The 19,455-nt window shown below is 45.6% G+C and overlaps 1 protein-coding gene and 1 non-coding gene across 4 annotated transcripts in view; both read left to right on the top strand.

Annotated features, from left to right (window-relative positions):
• The window catches only part of JAZF1 (JAZF zinc finger 1), a 332,763-nt gene that overhangs the window by 189,054 nt on the left and 124,254 nt on the right, over positions 1–19,455 (top strand). The gene's annotated exons all lie outside the window — the stretch shown is intronic.
• Positions 7,299–7,489, top strand: LOC130275199 (U2 spliceosomal RNA). Its single transcript, XR_008844694.1, has one exon. It is a non-coding gene; the product is annotated as a U2 spliceosomal RNA (small nuclear RNA).

Raw genomic sequence — 19,455 nt, 5'->3', positions numbered from 1 at the left:
GGGCTGCAAAAAAAAAAAAGAAAACAAACTTTCTCTTGCATGCCTACGCACCCCCGGAGGTGTTCGGTCGCTGGGCTGTTTGCTTCTTAATTCGTGTTAGCCCGGCACGTCATGCAGAGCTTCAGTGGCCGGTGATAGGCTGAAGCTCCGTAGCTGTAGTATCACTGGATACTGGAGTGCTGCACCATTTGTTGTCAGTGGTCTTCAAACTGTGACCCTCCACATGTTGCTCTATAACTACCAGCATACCTGGACAGCCATCTGCTGCCATAGGATATTCTGTTGTGCCTCTCGTGATAGGCTAAATTTCTACTTTTTTTTTGTGGCCCAAAAAAAAACGCCTTTGAGTGGAAATAGCATTTTTGGCCCTTTTGATGTTTTTTTTCTTCAAAATGTGTTGGGTACCAATAAAAAAAAAAAATGAAAAAAAAGCGGTGATGTAAAAAAAGGTATTTAAGGAAATTAATATTTTAATTATTTTTTAATAGTGTGTATGTATGTTTCACTTTTTTTTCTATTTTTTAAATTTTTTAGGTAGTACTGTTCCATGATGGGAGTAGTAGTACCTGTACTAATAGACATATCGCCCCCGGTGTCAGTCCTGACACCCAATGCAATTGTCTATAATATAGCAGAGATGCGGAGCAGCTCTATACAGCGCTCGCATCTCTGCTCTGTACTCCAACCGGCCAGTGATGTGAATAGAACATCACTCATTCATATTTTCGGCCCAGAGTGAGGATTGGCTGGATGGTTGCAGCCAATCACCGCTCACAGAGGGAAGTATGAATGAGTGATGTTCTATTCATATCACTGGCCGGCCGGAGTGTAGTGCAGAGATGCGAGCGCTGTATAGAGCTGCTCCGTATCTCTGCAATAGATAGGACGATCACATCAGGTGTCAGGAGTGACCTACACCAGGAGGAAACCTACCCACGTGACCTACACCAGGAGGAAACTGCGATGAGGCAGCCATGAATATTCATGAGCCGGGCAGCCGCTCCGCCCGGCGAAAATGACGTAAGCGAGTCCTTGCTGATGCTGCGGACCTCCCACTGAGTCCCAAGCCTGGGAATACCATATAACTAAAAATGAAGATATCTGGCGAACCGCTGCACAGTTTTTAATGAGGTAAGAAGCGTTTTAATCAGGATCACCCGCACTACAAGCCCGTGTAACAGGTTTAGTGCGGGTGATTCTGATGGCAGATTTCCTTTAATAGACAGATCGCAGCGAGTGTCACTCCTGACACCCGCTGTGTTCCTCCAGTATAATGTATAGATGCGTCTGGCCGCTCTTCTATGGTCCCCTGCACTGACGTATATATATACACCTATTCATATTTCCCACAGAGAGTTGTGATTGGCTGGAACCAAATATGAATAGGTGTATATATTTACGGCAGTGCAGGGGACCATAGAAAAGCAGCCGGCCACATCTATAAATTATACAGAAGGATCGCAGCGGATCCGGGGCGATCTTTAAATTAGAACAGGTACTATTACTCCCATCATTGAACAGTGTGTACTACCTAAAAAAAATAAAAATAAAAAATTAAATAAAGAAAAAGGTGAAAAACACACACACACTACATTTTTATTATTGTCGACTACATTTTTAGTGCCCTGCCCGCACACATAAATTGATCCCTGTTTTAAAAATTAATAAAAATGTTGTTATAGAAAAGATACATTTCGTTAGATACAATATTTTCCATCACTACTGTATCTTTTATTTTTTATTTTTTTTTTGGTACCCTACGAAATTTTATTAAAAAACTTATCTCCATCACTTTTTTGGAAGTCCAAAAAAGAATAAAAACCACCTGCAAAAACACCAAAGTTAAAACCCACATGTCGTATTTCTTGGCATTTCTTTACTACCATTAACTTCTATGGGAGAAAAACGCCAGTTTCAGGGAAAAAAACGCCATTGGCTCAACATGCTGCGACTTTGCAAAACCACCAAGGAGCTAAAAAAAAAAGAGTGAAAAATGCCAAAAGGATTAAAAAACACCAAACTGAAAAACGCTAAGTGGAAAAAGAATTTAGCGATTTCTCATTGATTTATAGCTAACATCTGGCTGCAGGGGGGCCGTTTTGAAGTTTTTTGGGGGAAAAACGCGCAAAAAAAAAAAAACAAGTAGAAACTTAGCCATAAACTCACCATTTAGGATTTCACATGATCCAGATACATTTCCAGCACAATTCAACCGGTATCGCTCTGATATTTGAAAGCTCAATCTGGATTTATCTCGCCAACATGCTGTTGACCTTGGTGTGTTCTGACACTGTATTTGCACTCACGCCTTACGTGTGATCTACCGAAATCATAAAAAGGGAAATTTCAGCCCATATACAGTTTGTAGCACCAACGTGTGTTCCAGTTGACTAAATGTTTTCATCAGGGTGACTAAGGAAACCCTTTCTTTTAAAGAAGAGATCAGTGAAATTGAGGAAGTTTTAGACTCTTAAGGAGCTGGTTCAGATTTCTTTGACATGAGGCAGAGACTTATGGATCAAAGCCACACATCTCTCACCAGATAATAATTCCTGCTTCTTCCTATTTTTATGCATGCACTGTCTACGCCGATCATGTGTTTTTATTCATGCACTGAGATCACTACATTGTGCTATGTGAGCCTTCTCTGTAAAAAGCAAAAGACAAAGTCAGATGATAAATTTGAACAAGATGTGCTCCTAGGTCAGGGAAAAAAGGAAAATGTTTTGCGTTGCAGGAAGATTTACGTATTTGACTTTGTTTTCAATCCTTTTATCAGAGATTAAGTTCAGCAAAATGTAACTTTCTTGAACTTGATAAAATACTTTTTACGTCTCGGTAGTAAAGATCAAAAAGGGGATAGTAAGAACAAAGAGGACAATGTTAGAAAGATCTCCACCAGTCAACAGTAGAATGACCAATGTTATCAACACAAAGAGACCACACAGTAATAGAATCCCCTGTTTAATATATAGAGAAAATATATATCCAATTGTTTATATCGCAACTTTGAAATTCTGGTTATCCATTACCATTACCTATCTCCAACACAGATTTTCATAATTATGTTAAGGGGGTATAATTACATAAAAATAGCAGTTTTTTTTCCAGAATTAGTGCCCCTTTGTCTTCAGTTTGTGGTGGCTCAGTTATATTTGAGTAAATACAAATAAGCAGTTATACCACACAACCTGAGGACAGGTGCAGCACTGTTTTTGGCAGAATCAGTTATGTTTTTTAATCCTTGATAACCCCTTTAAATTTCACAGACCCAGAACAAAACCTGTGCAGAGAAAAAGTTGACCATAGCAGCCAATCAGATTGCTTCGTTAGTTTTTACCAAGGGCTCTGAAAAATTAGGGAAGCGATGGGATTGGTTACTATGGGCAACTGGTCAACTTTTCCTCTGCACAGGTTCTGATAAATCTCCCCCAAGGTCTTTTTAGAGAGGACCCATTAGCAGTAAATTCGGAGCAGAATTCAATTATTTTTGAGCATCTTGTTTTGGGAAAAATGATCAGAAAATAAAAATAAATAATAGTTTTTCCTATCTTTTCATACTTTCCTTTAGGGTGTGTTAGGGTTTCCCACTGCGGGAACTCCATGGCGAATTACGCCAACATTCATTTGAATGGGTCCACAATAGTGTCAGATCTGCAGACTGAGAGCGGACCCTATTCAAGTGAATGGTAGCATAACTTGCAGCGTATTTCTTGCAGCGGGAAACCCACTACTAGTTACTAGCGCGTGAACGCAGCCTTAAACTAATTTGTTCAATAACTAATATTTACCCCAAAAAATCACCAATTCTCAAATTCTGTGAATAGCAACGTCAAATGCAATGCATTTAAAAAAAATAAAAAATAAACTAATTTTTTTGTACATTTTATGTTGTGGCCTTGTCTTAAAACAATCTGCATGCATTCATACCCTACAATTAGACTATGAAAGCAGATATTTTCAAAAAAAAATTGTACATTTTTTAAAAAGCAAATACTAAATTTTGCACATACTTTAAAACCTTTTTGCTGTGGCACTTATGATCCCATAATGGTACAACTGAACACAGAAGGGTGCACATCAAAAACCAGCCAAATACACAACCAACAAGCAGACAGACAGTTTGGGTTTCAGGCAGAAGAGATAAATCTAGGCCAATGGGGGAGATTTATCAATACATGTCTAGAGGAAAAGTTGCTGAGTTGCTCATAGCAACCAATCAGATCGCTTCTTTCCTTTTTGAAAAGGCCTGTGAAAGAAGAAAGAAGCAATCTGATTGGTTTGGTCAATGACAGCAATGACACCTGGAATTGCTCAAATACTACTGGGTAGCTGCATTCATACCAAGATTAAAGCCGCTGGTCAAAGAATTTCGAAGCCGTCTGCCACCATATCTGTGCCTGGACTCGTACTGTATCCCTTTCAATTTATTGAGCTAGTTACTCCTGTCAGGTAATTTTCCATCCGTATCTGTCTTTTGGCCTCGACTGAAAACCACAGCAGACCACGGTTTTTAGTCCGGGCCAAAAACTGGATACGGTCAAAAAATTACCTGACCCTACTACCTTGCTGACTCTTCCGGCTCACTGAATTGTCTGCACATTCACGGGTCCGCGCTGCTGCAGGCCTCCGGCGTGCGTCCCCTGCGTCGTTGCTATGCACGGCGCGGCGCACTGACGTCATGCGCCGCGCCGTGCAGCGCATAGCAACGACGAAGGGGACGCACGCCGGAGGCCTGCAGCAGCGCGGACCCGACCCAGGTAATTATGCCACCGGGGATGGGGGGAGGCAACGGGGCAGCGGCGCCGGCAATGGGTGCCGCTGCCCCTTCTCTCCCCCTGGCTGTCGGCGCCGCTTCTCTCCCCCTGGCTATCGGCGCCGGCACCGATAGTCAGGGGGACAGAACGGGCAGCGGCGCCGATAGCCAGGGGGAGAGAAGGGCCGGCAGCAGGGCTCTAGACCCCAGGAAAGGCAGGGGTAGAGAAGCGTGCAGCGACGGCATCTCTCCCCCTGCCTTTCCTGGGGGTGTATCGGGGTATACACGCGTACACACGCACCCTCATTTTACCATGGATATTTGGGTAGAAAACTTTTTTTACCCAAATATCCTTGGTAAAATGAGGGTGCGTGTTATAGGCCGGTGCGTGGTATACCCCGATAAATACGGTACGTAAATCTGGTACTAAAACAAACTACAGATCATGGCGCTAAAAGTTAGCGCTCACAAATCCCTGAATACGGAAGAATAAGAAAGTTATTGGTGGTCAAAAAAGGGCAATTTTAAACATACTGATTTTGTAAAAAAAAGTTTCATATTTTGTAAAAGCAGTACAATAATAGAAAAGTATGTAACCATGGGTATCATTTTAATTGAATTGACCCAGAAGAAAACATGTATTGTATTGAACCATACAAAAACATGTATTTTTACCGTAAAGTGTACAGCAAAACGAAACCCCCCCAAATTTGCTAAATTATGATTTTTGTACGCAAAAAACAAGCCCTCATATGGGTCTGGGAATGGAATTATAAAAGAGTTATGAATTTTAAAAGGCGAGGAGGAAAAAACAAAAACGCTAAAATAAAATTGGCTACATCCTTAAAGGACATGTCCGGTGCTCACTTTTCTTATTGTATCCGTTCCGGGCTGCAAAAAAAAAGAAAATAAGCTTTCTCTTGCCTGCCTACACTCCCCCGGTGCTCTGGTACAGGCGTTCGGTCCCCGAGCTATATTCTTCTTACTTCCTGTTAGCCCGGCACGTCACACGGAGCTTCAGCCTATCACTGGCCGAGGCGGGACATCGCTGCGGCCGGTGATAGGTTGAAGCTCCGTGTGACATGCCGGGCTAACAGGAAGTAAGAAGAATACAGCCCGGGGACCAAACACCTGTACTGATGCATCGGGGGAGCCTAGGCAGGTAAGAGAAAAAATGTTTCTTTTATTTTTCAGCCCGGAACGGATAAAATAAGAAAAATGAGCACCGGACATCTCCTTTAAGGTGAAAATGGGCTGAGTCCTTAAGGGGTTAAAGAGAACCTGTCAGTAGGTTTTAGAGTATATAGTAAGGGTTATATAGCACTTTAGACCCTGAATTCATACATACCTCTCATTAGTTAATTGACCACTCCAGTGCTGAGATGTCAGACATGCAAATTAGGCTTTGAAGTCAACTAGGTGTTCCCCTCTGCTGGTAGATTACAGGGAAAAGTTGGGGATTACAGTACAGCCTAGTGCAGTGTTTCCCAACTTGGGTGCCTCCAGCTGTTGCAAAACTACAACTTCCGGCATTCCCGGACAGCCGTTGGCTGTCCAGGCATGCTGGGAGCTGTAGTTTTGCAACAGCTGGAGGCACTCTGGTTGGGAGACTCTGGCCTAGTGGCTGTCAATCAATAGCGGAGAGGAGTGACTAACTGATAAAGAGGTCGAACTATGGCTCTAGCAGCTCAGAGGAATGCCTAGTGGTTACCAAAGCCTAATTTGCATATCTTTAAAAACTCTATCTCGGGGCTGGAGGAACCAATTTAGCAATGAGAGATTCAGGATCAAAAGCCCTACGCAGCCATACTCTTACTTTATGCCCTTAAAACCTTCTGACAGGTCTGCTTTAATGCAGCACTATCTCATGAGGTTAAAGGGGTATTCCAGAATTTTTTTATTTGACTATGCTACAGGGGCTGTAAAGTTAGTGTAGTTCATAATATAGTGTGTGCACCTGTGTGTGATGGTTTTCTCACAAGTCTTCTGTGATTTTCACCCCAATATATATTTTTACAAGTATACCAAATGACTGTTGTCTCAGATTTTTCCCAGGTTGCAATGCAGCCGAGACCTGACTCACTAGTCAGCTGATGACAGGGAGCCTGTCTGCTTCAATGGGGGGAGTGATCGCTTGGTGGGAGAGAGATCAACCAGCAACTAATGTAACAGCTGTAAGCACCCTGGTTGAAAACCACAGGTCTTTTGAATTGATGCAGCTCATTTATGTTTCAATGGGTGGGATGACGGATGTGTGGGAGAGAGGAAAATGGAATTATGGGATTTGTAGGCAAAGAAGAAAACTCAACAAGGTAATGCCAGTTCACAAAAGGCTAGCCGGGTGGTATGGTAATCTCACAACATAGCCATTTAGCCCCAAGACAAGCGCAGATCCTTCTTAAGCATGTCCATTACTGTCTTGCAGGTACATACTAAAAGTACCTTATGGTGGATAACCCCTTTAAGAACTTGGATCTGAATGTATTGTTTTTTTACCCTTCCTTTTAAAAGGATTGTACAGGATTAGAAAAACATTGCTGCTATCGCTTCTCAGCCTTTTGGCTGGGATCAAGTGTAGTATCTGTTCTTATCAGTTTAATATCGGTTACGTCCCCTATCTGGGGACCATATATTAAATGGATTTTTGAGAACGGGGGCCGATTACGAAGCTTGCTTCCGTCACCCTATGCATTGACCCGATATGGCAGTATCTTTGGGTACAGTGCACCAAAAAAAAAAAAAGAAAAACATTGCTGCTTTCCTCCAGTAACAGCGCCACACCAGCCAATGGGCTATTTCTGCAATTGCGGCTCAGAAATATTGAGCTAATGGGTCTGAGATGTAACAACTACACATATCTGTTGAACAGGAATGGCACTGTTGAAAGGGCGGTTACCATAGCATGCTTGTACTATCTTTATTGCACTATATTATTCATTTATATTGCAGCATTCAGAGAACGATGCAGTGCAACCTATTAAGTGCTCTGTACTGAGGTATAAACATTGTACAAAGCCATATGGTAAGTGATTAGGATAGGTACACACGATACTGGCAGTATTCCTATTACATGTAATGCTTTCTTCCCAGTTCAGTTTATTTTGGGGGACGCCCAGCTTGAAATTACTTCTTCTAAGGTTTAATTAGTTAATACCCGAGAGCTGCATCTGCAATGTGTTTCAGCTCAAGTAATGTCTAATAGTTCAATAATATATTTCCATTTTAATGCATAATATTTTAAGCCAACACAATAGCTAGAGCTTTATTAAATGAAAACAAAGTCAAAGCTGTAGATAAATATCGGAGCACTTTACTTGTCTAACACAAAGAAAATGGCCATTGTAACCCATTGACTTGTGTTAAAGAATACTGTATGTGTCAAGGCTGCAATGGGTTGTCCTGAGGTTTATGTGACTGTCATAGTACCGCATATACTCGAGTATAAGCCGAGTTTTTCAGCAAGATTTTTCGTGCTGAAAACGCCCCCCTCGGCTTATACTCGAGTGAACTCTCCGCCTGTCAATCCCTTCTCAGTGGTCTTCAACCTGCGGACCTCCGGATGTTGCACAACTACAACTCCCAGCCATCGGCTGTCCGGGCATGCTGGGAGTTCTAGTTTTGAAACATCTGGAGGTCCGCAGGTTGAAGACCACTGCGGGCCTTCGTCATCATCCAGACCCCCCCTTTAGTTTTCTACTCACCTCCCCTCACTGGGAAGAAAGGGTGAGCTGGTCCGGGCCATCTATGCTGCAGGGACCGTCCGGTGGGGAGGGTTAGTCGTTCCGGGCTGCCCATCTTCACTGGGAGGCCCTCTTCTCCGCTCCGGGCTGGCCCCGGACTAGTGACGTTGCCTTGACGACGATGCACAGGGACGTCCCTGCGCATGAACGTCCCTGTGGGTCATCGTCAAGGCAACATCACTAGTCCGGGGCCGTCCCGGAGCGGAGAAGAGGGCCTACTGGTGAAGATGGACAGCCCGGAACGACTAACCCTGCCCACCGGGCGGTCCCTGCAGCATAGATGGCCCAGACCAGCTCACCCTTCCTTCCCACCGAGGGGAGGTGAGTAGAAAACTAAAGGGGGGGTATCTGGATGATGACGAAGGCCCGGCAGTGGTCTTAATCCTGCGGACCTCCAGATGTTTCAAAACTACAGGTCCCAGCATGCCCGGACAGCCATCGGCATGCTGGGAGTTGTAGTTTTGAAACATCTGGAGGTCCGCAGGTTGAAGACCACTGATTGAAGGGATTGAAAGGCGGTGATGATGAAGGGGGGGATGATGACGAGGGGTATGATGACATGGTGATGATGACGGGGGTCTGGATGATGACAGGGGGGGATGATGTATTTCCCACCCTAGGCTTATAGTCGAGTCAATAACTTTTCCTTGGTTTTTGGGGGAAATTAGGGGCCTCGGCTTATATTCGGGTCGGCTTATACTCGAGTATATACAGTAACTCATAAAGGTGATGGGGAAATATCTTCCATCTGCAGAGTGTGATGTTCTCTTTTCTTTAGGATCTGCAGGAGCACAAAACAAGCTGGCTTCATGTGTAGACGATTCAAAAGAACATAGGGGGGAGATTAATCAAAACCTGTCCAGAGGAAAAGTTGCTGAGTTGCCCATAGCAACCAATCAGATCGCTTCTTTCATTTTTAAAGAGGCCTGTGCAAAATGAAAGAAGCGATCTGATTGGTTGCTATGAGCAACTCAGCAATTCTTCCTCTGGGCAGGTTTTAATAAATCTCTTCCCATTATGATCTCTGTTCTTCTCTACAATAACCTAATATTCCTGTGAGAACATTGTACCTGCTGGCATGTTCATGAAATTATAGCTTATAACTATTACAGATAGGGGTCAATCACTGGAGTTGGACCACCCACATTGCTACTATGCTCAGAATGGGCAGAAATTTATATGAATAAAAGACAAGTTATCCAGGAATTTTCTCACTCACAGTACTACATAACAACCTGCTTAGCTCATCATGCTTGTTGCAGATTTGACTGCATTCTCATTGTGACATACTTCTCAGTGTCCCTACTGTGTTAATCCAGAGGATGTCGAAAAAACTTTATAAGGCTCATGCCAATTGCTCCATTACGGAGGAAAAATTCTTGCCTGGGTCAATGTTTTTTCCCCAAAAATCTAGTATCCATAACTTGTAATGTTACTACTCTTCAGAAATGTATCAAGGACCCTTTTGAATGCTTTTACTGAGTTCACTATGACCACTTTCTCTGGCAAAGTGTTCCATAATCTCCCTGCTTTTACATTAAAGAACCCCCGTCTTTGCTGGTGTAGAAATCTACTTTCCTCTAGATGTAGAGGATACTCTCTCTATGGATGAGGGGGAGGATTCAACACAACCATGTTTTACAAGACCGTTGATTTGCATGGCATTACTAATGGTTACCAGGGGGTTCCAACTGCAGGACCACCCACGATCAACTCATTGTTAAGAGAGCTGCCGGAAAACATAAAGCTATTTGTCCTCATTTCACAACACCTTCAAGAAGGATAACAGGCATAAGCCATATATCAAGCCAACCTGTGCCAACCTCTACATTCTGAGCCGCAACTGTTAGACCATAGAGTGTCTACGCCTAAATGTCTTGTAATTCCTATACTAGGGCCACTATTTGCCTATAATATTTACATAGAATTGCCTCTTCAGTGCCCACGTGTTAGTGCTAGTCACTGTTTTGTTGAGACAATAGTTCTTGATTTGATCTGCACAATTTTTTTTTTTTTAGTTATGTCGGTTATATAGTAAAAAACTGCATTTTTACTGCCCCTGTTAGCATCGGCCCATTAACCTTATTTCAATGTGCTTTTTATGTTCTAAAGAGAATTACTTGTAAAATAGAACAAATAAGAATCTGTGGTTCTGTTGACATCGGAGCATTGTAAAATTTCAATGTTGCATGTGAAATTTAAGAATGGGGCATGACCACATTTTCTGAATGATACTAGAAGTACAAAATATGTTCAGTACATGAAAAATCCAAGGAAAAATGTTTTCAAACAAAATGTACAAAATGCACTCAAGTTGCCTTGAGTTTTGTTTTTTCCAACATAAACATGATAAAGAGGCCTTTATTGGCAACCATGTTAAAAACAAATGTGTGTGTTTGGTATCCATACCTATTCATTCCTTTTAAACTCTCTTTAGTAACACAAAAAAACTAAACAAAACAGAAATGTTGTAATTTGAAATAAAACTTACCTTTCAACTTCGTCCAGTGAAGCCAATGCAGAAGCCTTGAAAGATCTCGCCAGGATGTTAATGTTTTATGTTTATGAAGGCAGGCCAGCTTTTAAGTCAGTGGACACAATGAAGGCACTGTAGCAAAAAATCTCTATGGCCATTTTTAACATTTAAATAAACAAACCAGTTCTGAAATACAAATTATCTGACCCCGACTCATCAATTCCCTCACTGCGACTGTGTGCCTGCAGCAGCCAACCAAAGATAGCAGCTTCAGTGCTGTGGTGAAGTAAAGTAAGGCCGTTCTATGCCATCCGGGATGGTTGGTAAATTTGGGCATTTGGCAATTACCAAATTTGATACCCTGTAAATCTGTCAGCCTGTGTCAAGATAAACAAAAAAATGGTATGCCATTCAACCAGTTGGTATCAAGCATGTGCACAGCAGAGAGGACCAATGCCAACTTTAAATAACTTAAGCATAGCTTAGCTTCTTCTCCAGTGATTCGATCTCTTCTTTTTTTACTAACCTAAGCCCAGGGCTCAAGTCCTGCAGGAACGCATGGGAACTAAGTCCCTGCACTTTTTTCACAGCAGGAACACAGTTCCCATTAGCAGGAGTCCTGCAGGACCAGTCCCTGAGTGGAAATCTTGGATGAGTTCCCTCACTCTTTTTTCCAGGACTTGACCCCTGACTAAGCCCCTGTCTTGGTGACCGCCCTGTTGACAGGCTATACCCTACTTAGTATATAGGCACAGAAACTATTGGCACTAATAGTTGGGAAAGCAGGGTGCTTGACTAGAAATGTATTTTAGTTGTTGTTAAATGGGCACTCCACTAGCCAGCATTTAGAACATTTAGTTCCGAATGCTGCATGCACGCTGTGGGGGTCAGCCACGCCCCCTCCCCCGTGACATCACACTACACCCCCTCAATGCAAGTCTATGGGGGGCATGGCACACTCCACGCCCCCTCCCATAGACTTGCATTGAGGGGGTGTGGTGTGGTGTCAGGAGGGAGCATGGCCGATCCTTGCAGCAAGCACACAGTGTTCGTAACTAAATGTTCCAAACGCTTGCCATTGGAGTACCCCTTTAAGTGTGAATCACAAGAGGTTTTTTTGAAGACTCCAAGGATCCTTTTTCAAACCTGGAAACTTTATACTCTTTACATCTTGAATGGGGAGCTTGAAGGGGATGCCCAGATAATTATTCTATATTGAAATGTGGTCATGGTGAGGTGAAAATAAAAAAATATTTACTCACTAACCACTGATCCCCCAATAGTGCAGTTTTGGTGCTCGTTCCCACTGCTAATCTCTTTCTTACCCACTGTCACAACACATAATATACGCCCACTCAGTCAATCACTGAGGTGGGTCATTTTTGCGGTCAGTGATTGGCTAAGCGAGTATTTCCTATGGAAGATTTCAATAATGGGAACCAGCATTGAAAGAACCGTACTGGTAGAGGGTTAGCAGAAGGTGAGTCTCAGGCCCAAGGCCTGATTATGGAAACATACATGTGTTTTATAATTGTATCTGTGTATAAACTAAGACATGGGTGAGGGGTCATTCAGACGGTGTATCCTTTGTTTTTTGTGTATTGCATTTTATTGGGGGTCTGGCTGTTTGTTTGTATCTCCTTTGAAGTCAAAGACTCTGGTCTCATCATATAATCAAAGAGATAAGGGGTCAGGAAGAGAGATGCCCCACCTGGTGGGATCAGAGGGGAGGGGGGGAATGGAGTTTCCCTCCAAAGAAGCAGATAAGACTTAAAATGCTGGACTCAATGGTTGTTCAAGGCTGTGAAAAAAGCTGACAAGAGCTGGACTCTCACTCCCAAGGAGGGCTATATCATCATGCTGTAAGAACTTTATCTTTTGTTTTCTAAACTTGTCTTGCAAAACTCTTTTATATATTTTTATTCCTGTATGTCATTTGTTTCTGTTTATTTTTATGCATAGCACTGTGAAACCTTTTTTAAAATTAAATGTTTAATCAGCTCTGGTCTTTGATCTCTAAATATATGAGCACACCTTTCTGAAGGCAGCTCTGGTGGAAACACGTTTATCTAAGGGTTAATTTGGTGACTTGCTGGGACTAGTAGTGGATACCCAGAGGTCTGGCGGCTTTAACCCTTGCACCATCACACTCTCTCTAATGTCTTGGCTGGACCGATAGGGTGTGATCGTGACAGTGAGTATTGTGTCTTTATCACCCATTCCCCCCCCCCCCCCCCCAGTGCCAGCCCCCCCTCCCCCGTCCACGCACATTTACACATGAAAATAAGTATCCGGAGAACCTTTTTAAAACTATGGGCCCCATTTTTGCTACTACATTTGAGTATAACTGGATAGTTTTGCCTTCTTTGCATAACAACCAGCATATGTGACAGTAAAATGACCACCAATGTCTGAGCTTAGGTTTCCTAAATTTGTTGTTTGGTACACATTTTTACTTACATAAATGTCTATGACCATATAATTTGGTATTTTTTACTTTTTATATAAAACAGCAAAACTACAGTAAGCTTATAATAATATTTATTTTATTAAAAAAATACACATACACTGAAATTGCATTAATCCTTAAACCAATAATGCACAGTCTGATCATTTAGAATCTGTTTTTTGTCCAGTAGTGATACCTAAAAGACCAGGATAACTTTGTTTTGCACGTTTAGGAGGCTGAGATAAATAGGCACTGTCATATGATCAAACTTTGCATAGATCAATAGTACAAGATAATGTAAGAAACTTTTTAAAGTATCTTATTAGACAAAAATGCTTATTTCTCCTTTAATCAAGCTTCTTCCCTACCCCCCCCCCCCCCTCTTCTCCTCTGAGAATGTATTTCACTCTGAGAGCACTCAAAGTGGAATACTCAGAGCTCTGCCCACTGTTACGCCGAGCGCTCCGGGTCCCCGCTCCTCCCCGGAGCGCTCGCTTCACTCTCCCCGCGGCAGCGCTCCGGTCACGTCCTCTGACCCGGGGCGCTGCGATTCCGCTGCCAGCCGGGATGCGATTCGCGATGCGGGTAGCGCCCGCTCGCGATGCGCACCCCGGCTCCCCTACCTGACTCGCTCTCCGTCTGTTCTGTCCCGGCGCGCGCGGCCCCGCTCCCTAGGGCGCGCGCGCCGGGTCTCTGCGATTTAAAGGGCCACTGCGCCGCTGATTGGCGCAGTGGTTCCAATCAGTGTGTTCACCTGTGCACTTCCCTATATCACCTCACTTCCCCTGCACTCCCTTGCCGGATCTTGTTGCCTTAGTGCCAGTGAAAGCGTTCCTTGTGTGTTCCTTGCCTGTGTTTCCAGACCTTCTGCCGTTGCCCCTGACTACGATCCTTGCTGCCTGCCCCGACCTTCTGCTACGTCCGACCTTGCTTTTGCCTACTCCCTTGTACCGCGCCTATCTTCAGCAGCCAGAGAGGTGAGCCGTTGCTAGTGGATACGACCTGGTCACTACCGCCGCAGCAAGACCATCCCGCTTTGCGGCGGGCTCTGGTGAAAACCAGTAGTGGCTTAGAACCGGTCCACTAGCACGGTCCACGCCAATCCCTCTCTGGCACAGAGGATCCACTACCTGCCAGCCGGCATCGTGACAGTAGATCCGGCCATGGATCCCGCTGAAGTTCCTCTGCCAGTTGTCGCTGACCTCACCACGGTGGTCGCCCAGCAGTCACAACAGATAGCGCAACAAGGCCAACAGCTGTCTCAACTGACCGTTATGCTACAACAGTTACTACCACAGCTTCAGCAGTCATCTCCTCCGCCAGCTCCTGCACCTCCTCCGCAGCGAGTGGCCGCTCCTGGGATACGCTTATCCTTGCCGGATAAATTTGATGGGGACTCTAAGTTTTGCCGTGGCTTTCTTTCCCAATGTTCCCTGCATCTGGAGATGATGTCGGACCTGTTTCCCACTGAAAGGTCTAAGGTGGCTTTCGTAGTCAGCCTTCTGTCCGGAAAAGCCCTGTCATGGGCCACACCGCTCTGGGACCGCAATGACCCCGTCACTGCCTCTGTACACTCCTTCTTCTCGGAAATCCGAAGTGTCTTTGAGGAACCTGCCCGAGCCTCTTCTGCTGAGACTGCCCTGTTGAACCTGGTCCAGGGTAATTCTTCCGTTGGCGAGTATGCCGTACAATTCCGTACTCTTGCTTCAGAATTGTCCTGGAATAATGAGGCCCTCTGCGCGACCTTCAAAAAAGGCCTATCCAGCAACATTAAAGATGTTCTGGCCGCACGAGAAATTCCTGCTAATCTACATGAACTTATTCACCTAGCCACTCGCATTGACATGCGTTTTTCCGAAAGGCGTCAGGAACTCCGCCAAGATATGGACTCAGTTCGCACGAGGCGTTTCTTCTCCTCGGCTCCTCTCTCCTCTGGTCCCCTGCAATCTGTTCCTGTGCCTCCCGCCGTGGAGGCTATGCAGGTCGACCGGTCTCGCCTGACACCTCAAGAGAGGACACGACGCCGTATGGAGAACCTCTGCCTGTACTGTGCTAGTACCGAACACTTCCTGAGAGATTGTCCTATCCGTCCTCCCCGCCTGGAAAGACGTACGCTGACTCCGCACAAAGATGAGACAGTCCTTGATGTCTACTCTGCTTCTCCACGTCTTACTGTGCCTGTGCGGATGTCTGCCTCTGCCTTCTCCTTCTCTACAGTGGCCTTCTTGGACTCTGGATCTGCAGGAAATTTTATTTTGGCCTCTCTCGTCAACAGGTTCAACATCCCGGTGACCAGTCTCGCCAGACCCCTCTACATCAATTGTGTAAATAATGAAAGATTGGACTGTACCATACGTTTCCGCACGGAGCCCCTTCTTATGAGCATCGGATCTCATCATGAGAGGATTGAACTTTTGGTCCTCCCCAATTGCACCTCGGAAATTCTCCTTGGACTTCCCTGGCTTCAACTTCATTCCCCTACCCTGGATTGGTCCACTGGGGAGATCAAGAGTTGGGGGTCCTCTTGTTCCAAGAACTGTCTAAAACCGGTTCCCAGTAACCCTTGCCGTAACTCTGTGGTTCCTCCAGTAACCGGTCTCCCTAAGGCCTATATGGACTTTGCGGATGTTTTCTGCAAAAAACAAGCTGAGACTCTACCTCCTCACAGGCCTTATGATTGCCCTATCGACCTCCTCCCGGGCACTACTCCACCCCGGGGCAGAATTTATCCTCTCTCTGCCCCAGAGACTCTTGCCATGTCCGAATACGTCCAGGAGAATCTAAAAAAGGGCTTTATCCGTAAATCCTCCTCTCCTGCCGGAGCCGGATTTTTCTTTGTGTCCAAAAAAGATGGCTCCCTACGTCCATGCATTGACTACCGCGGTCTTAATAAAATCACGGTTAAGAACCGCTACCCCTTACCCCTCATCTCTGAACTCTTTGATCGCCTCCAAGGTGCCCACATCTTCACTAAATTGGACTTAAGAGGCGCCTATAACCTCATCCGCATCAGAGAGGGGGACGAGTGGAAAACGGCATTTAACACCAGAGATGGACACTTTGAGTATCTGGTCATGCCCTTTGGACTGTGCAACGCCCCTGCCGTCTTCCAAGACTTTGTCAATGAAATTTTTCGTGATCTGTTATACTCCTGTGTTGTTGTATATCTGGACGATATCCTAATTTTTTCTGCCAATCTAGAAGAACACCGCCAGCATGTCCGTATGGTTCTTCAGAGACTTCGTGACAACCAACTCTATGCCAAAATTGAGAAATGTCTGTTTGAATGCCAATCTCTTCCTTTTCTAGGATATTTGGTCTCTGGCCAGGGACTACAGATGGATCCAGACAAACTCTCTGCCGTCTTAGATTGGCCACGCCCCTCCGGACTCCGTGCTATCCAACGCTTTTTGGGGTTCGCCAATTATTACAGGCAATTTATTCCACATTTTTCTACCATTGTGGCTCCTATCGTGGCTTTAACCAAAAAAAATGCTGATCCCAAGTCCTGGCCCCCTCAAGCAGAAGACGCCTTTAAACGACTCAAGTCTGCCTTTTCTTCGGCTCCCGTCCTCTCCAGACCTGACCCTTCCAAACCCTTCCTATTGGAGGTTGATGCCTCCTCAGTGGGAGCTGGAGCTGTTCTTCTACAAAAAAATTCTTCCGGGCATGCTGTCACTTGTGGTTTTTTCTCTAGGACCTTCTCTCCAGCGGAGAGGAACTACTCCATCGGGGATCGAGAGCTTCTAGCCATTAAATTAGCACTTGAGGAATGGAGGCATCTGCTGGAGGGATCAAGTTCTCCTGTTATTATCTACACCGACCACAAGAACCTCTCCTACCTCCAGTCTGCCCAACGGCTGAATCCTCGCCAGGCCCGGTGGTCTCTGTTCTTTGCCCGATTTAATTTTGAGATTCACTTTCGTCCTGCCGATAAGAACATTAGGGCCGATGCTCTCTCTCGTTCCTCGGATGCCTCAGAAGTTGAACTCTCTCCGCAACACATCATTCCACCTGACTGCCTGATCTCCACTTCTCCTGCCTCCATCAGGCAGACTCCTCCAGGAAAGACCTTTGTTTCTCCTCGCCAACGCCTCGGAATCCTCAAATGGGGTCACTCCTCCCATCTCGCAGGTCATGCGGGTATCAAGAAATCTGTGCAACTCATCTCCCGCTTCTATTGGTGGCCGACTCTGGAGACGGATGTTGTGGACTTTGTGCGAGCCTGCACTATCTGTGCCCGGGATAAGACTCCTCGCCAGAAGCCCGCTGGTTTTCTTCATCCTCTGCCTGTCCCCGAACAGCCTTGGTCTCTGATTGGTATGGATTTTATTACTGATTTACCCCCTTCCCGTGGCAACACTGTTATTTGGGTGGTCGTTGATCGATTCTCCAAAATGGCACATTTCATCCCTCTTCCTGGTCTTCCTTCTGCGCCTCAGTTGGCTAAACAATTTTTTGTACACATTTTTCGTCTTCACGGGTTGCCTACGCAGATTGTCTCGGATAGAGGCGTCCAATTCGTGTCTAAATTCTGGAGGGCTCTCTGTAAACAACTCAAGATTAAATTAAATTTTTCTTCTGCATATCATCCCCAGTCCAATGGACAAGTAGAAAGGATTAACCAGATCTTGGGTGATTATTTGCGACATTTTGTTTCCTCCCGCCAGGATGACTGGGCAGATCTCCTCCCATGGGCCGAATTCTCGTATAACTTCAGGGTCTCTGAGTCTTCCTCCAAATCCCCATTTTTCGTGGTGTACGGCCGTCACCCTCTTCCCCCCCTCCCTACTCCCTTGCCCTCTGGTCTGCCCGCTGTGGATGAAATTTCTCGTGACCTTTCCATCATATGGAGAGAGACCCAAAATTCTCTCTTACAGGCTTCTTCACGCATGAAGAAGTTCGCGGATAAGAAAAGAAGAGCTCCCCCCGTTTTTTCCCCTGGAGACAAGGTATGGCTCTCCGCTAAATATGTCCGCTTCCGTGTCCCTAGCTACAAGTTGGGACCACGCTATCTTGGTCCTTTCAAAATTTTGTGTCAAATTAATCCTGTCTCTTATAAACTTCTTCTTCCTCCCTCTCTTCGTATCCCTAATGCCTTTCACGTCTCTCTTCTCAAACCACTCATCCTCAACCGTTTTTCTCCCAAATCTGTTCCTCCCACTCCTGTTTCCGGCTCCTCGGACATCTTCTCGGTCAAAGAAATTTTAGCTGCCAAAAAGGTCAGAGGGAAAAATTTTTTTTTAGTGGACTGGGAGGGTTGTGGTCCTGAAGAGAGATCCTGGGAACCTGAGGACAACATCCTAGACAAAAGTCTGCTCCTCAGGTTCTCAGGCTCTAAGAAGAGGGGGAGACCCAAGGGGGGGGGTACTGTTACGCCGAGCGCTCCGGGTCCCCGCTCCTCCCCGGAGCGCTCGCTTCACTCTCCCCGCGGCAGCGCTCCGGTCACGTCCTCTGACCCGGGGCGCTGCGATTCCGCTGCCAGCCGGGATGCGATTCGCGATGCGGGTAGCGCCCGCTCGCGATGCGCACCCCGGCTCCCCTACCTGACTCGCTCTCCGTCTGTTCTGTCCCGGCGCGCGCGGCCCCGCTCCCTAGGGCGCGCGCGCGCCGGGTCTCTGCGATTTAAAGGGCCACTGCGCCGCTGATTGGCGCAGTGGTTCCAATCAGTGTGTTCACCTGTGCACTTCCCTATATCACCTCACTTCCCCTGCACTCCCTTGCCGGATCTTGTTGCCTTAGTGCCAGTGAAAGCGTTCCTTGTGTGTTCCTTGCCTGTGTTTCCAGACCTTCTGCCGTTGCCCCTGACTACGATCCTTGCTGCCTGCCCCGACCTTCTGCTACGTCCGACCTTGCTTTTGCCTACTCCCTTGTACCGCGCCTATCTTCAGCAGCCAGAGAGGTGAGCCGTTGCTAGTGGATACGACCTGGTCACTACCGCCGCAGCAAGACCATCCCGCTTTGCGGCGGGCTCTGGTGAAAACCAGTAGTGGCTTAGAACCGGTCCACTAGCACGGTCCACGCCAATCCCTCT

Source organism: Hyla sarda, chromosome 5, assembly GCF_029499605.1.
Source record: "Hyla sarda isolate aHylSar1 chromosome 5, aHylSar1.hap1, whole genome shotgun sequence".
NCBI lineage: Eukaryota > Metazoa > Chordata > Amphibia > Anura > Hylidae > Hyla > Hyla sarda.
The sequence above is the reverse complement of the archived record's forward strand: the minus strand, read 5'-3'. Positions and strand labels throughout refer to the sequence as shown.